Below are 2,423 nucleotides of genomic sequence, written 5' to 3' on the forward strand. Positions count from 1 at the left end.
GGTGTTTGTGCTCAGGCCCTCTCACACTGAATAGTCCTCACCCTGCAAACGATGCCACAGCTTCAGCAGACCAGGTCGAATCGGATAGGTTGTGAATTAGCTGAGGTGGAGATTCACTTTCATGCCAAGGCAAAGTTTTGCACGGCTTATCTCTTGCACAAGTCTTGCATGCAGAAGAGACAGCACCAGGAGATCTGGGCAGAAGTTGTCCCTCTACCCGCACCATGTGTTTATAATGCATGCAAATTTTACCTTTCCAGATAAAGGCTGCTTTCAGAAATACAGACCTTGTTAACAATACTGCCTCAGCATTTATCATCTGTTGAAATAAGGTTTGGGGGATTTTTACATCTCTACCAATATATCCTTGCCACTCATCTTATGAATTCTGAAATGTTTTACATTTATGCACTACAAGCCACCACCCCTGGTATCTAAGGTGATTTGCTTATCATGACACTGCACTGCTTATCATCACTATACTGCAAGGAAGTATTTGTGGTCAAATCTATGCTAAGAGAAGCAAAGTTGATCTTTTTGCTGTTGGACCAGTAGGAAAAATAACAGATTTAGTGTTGGCAAAGAACCTGGAAAACTTGGAGAGAAAAGCAGAATTGTACCATCCTTGGTAATATTACAGGATGAATATAGGTAGGGGGAAAAAAAAAAAAGCTATGCAGGGGTTTTTTTTGGGGGGGGGTGGTGGTGTTTTTTTTTATTGTTCTTGTTGTTGTTTTTTTTCCAAGAAAAACTCACTGCAAAGTAAGTCAGAAGATCCAGAGGTACAGTGGATATTCTATACATTTCTCACCTGCCCTGTCTCTTTTTAGCACACTTCACAGAGCTTGCTACTTAGTGATCTCTGTGCCACTTCACTCTTGGCACCCTTGGGAGGACACCAAGAAACCTGTTTTTCTACTTTTCTCTCCTGGGAATCTGAGGCTTTTCAGTCTGTGGATATCTCACCCATTTCTCCTTCTTTATGACCACCTTCCCAAGAGTTTGGATCATGGTGATGCTCCCTCCAACAGCCTCAACCCACTAACATGCCTGAGCAAGAAGAGATGTTTTTGCCTTATCCTGTTGGTTCTGCCATACACCTTCACCATCCTCCAACCTTTGTCAGCCTGGGAATTGGGGTAAAGCAGCTCAAACCGTAAGTCAGACAACAGATAGCATTCAGAGATAGCTGTTTATACTAGCTAGAGCCTTACAGCTGCAAAGGAATGAGTCTCAGGCAAGAAAAACATGGCTTTTAACACTAAGCCACAGTATGATCACACTTAACAGCTCAGGTTTCAAAATCTGCTCCTGCAAAACTGTGTGCACAGGCATCCACTGCAGGTGTCCCACCATTTAACATCTAAAGTGGTGCCACTGGTATCACCTCAAGAAAACCCATCACATTCATTTTGTGCTCAAGTCTGGGGGGGATTTCTCCATTCCTAAAGATGCATCGCCAAAATCCTAGTTATGCCCTCAGAGTCCACTGATGAAAGCTTACACAATATCAGTTTTCAAGAAACTGTGTTTTCGGTGTCATGGGCCATTATACACAAGCGATGGCAAACAATGGAAGTAGCCGGGAGAGAGTTCATTTACATTTTGCCACTTTTCATCTGTCTCTTCAGTGGCCTATAGTTAATCAAACCAACACCCCTTCTTTCTGTGTCACAAGCGCAAGAAAGAAGTAGGCACTGTACATCCTTCCCGCTATTCTCTTGCAAATGGAGCCACAGCAGAATTCAAAAGTAGCACACAGAGGCCGAGTGAATTATGCATTTGGCTCCTCTCAAAAGCCAAGGAAAAGCTCAAATGCCAGATTTTCTTAAAAGCAAAGCATCCCATCAGCAAAATGACACTGACTGTCTGTATTGGGGGCAGTGGGCTTTTTCTTTTCAGAAATAGCATCCATTCATCTGTTGTTTTTTTAATTAGAAAAACTGATAAATACAAAACCAATGGGGAAAAACAAATACAAAAATAACAAAGACACATTTATCTGCTACAGGGAAGTGGCAAAGAGCAGCTGTCCTTTAATGATCACCAGGCATGTGAAATTAATCCACATCTTTATTACAAATTTAAACCAACAAAATAAATTAAAACACAAGTCAGACAAGGAACCCGGGTGGGGAAGGAATAAGCAAAGCTTAGTTTACCCCTAGCCTGGCCAGTCATCTCTGCAAAAATAAGTACCTTTGTCTGCTGCCACCACAATTATTCTCTCATCACCATTGCTGAAGACAAGATAGGAAAGCCACTGCTCCATTCTGAACAACAGGCACTTTACACCAGTGCAGTAAATTAGTATCTCCAATTATTCATAGGGGCTATGGATACATGTGGTGTAGAAGTTTAATTTTTAAATTCCCATGAAATACACGTGTTTAAATACAGCATAGGGAACAACAGCACATTAA

Source organism: Buteo buteo, chromosome 12, assembly GCF_964188355.1.
Source record: "Buteo buteo chromosome 12, bButBut1.hap1.1, whole genome shotgun sequence".
NCBI classification, from domain to species: Eukaryota; Metazoa; Chordata; class Aves; order Accipitriformes; family Accipitridae; genus Buteo; species Buteo buteo.